Source organism: Nematolebias whitei, chromosome 2 (genome assembly GCF_014905685.2).
Source record: "Nematolebias whitei isolate Nwh7 chromosome 2, NemWhi1, whole genome shotgun sequence".
NCBI lineage: Eukaryota > Metazoa > Chordata > Actinopteri > Cyprinodontiformes > Rivulidae > Nematolebias > Nematolebias whitei.
The window spans coordinates 54,857,261-54,857,612 of record NC_056499.1 but is presented as its reverse complement, the minus strand read 5'-3'; positions in this window follow the sequence as shown (position 1 = coordinate 54,857,612).

The following is a 352-nucleotide window of genomic DNA, read 5'->3' as shown; positions in this document are numbered from 1 at the left end:
GTTCCATATTTTCCTAACAGAGCACTTCACTCTCAGACTGCAGGTTTACTTGTGGTTCCTAGAATTTACAAAAACAGAATGGGAGGCAGATCTTTCAGTTATCAGGCTCCTCTCTTGTGGAACCAACTTCCAATCTCTGTCCGTGAGGCTGACACATTATCCAGTTTTAAAACTAGGCTTAAGACTTTCCTTTTTGATAAATCCTATAGTTAGGGTTATAGGGTATAGTTGGGTTTCCTAAACTGTCCCTTAGTAATGCTTCTATAGGCTTAGACTGCTGGAGGACAAACTGGCCACACTTTTTCACTCTACTTCTCTCTTTACTTACTCTGTTCAACCTGTTTTGTATTTG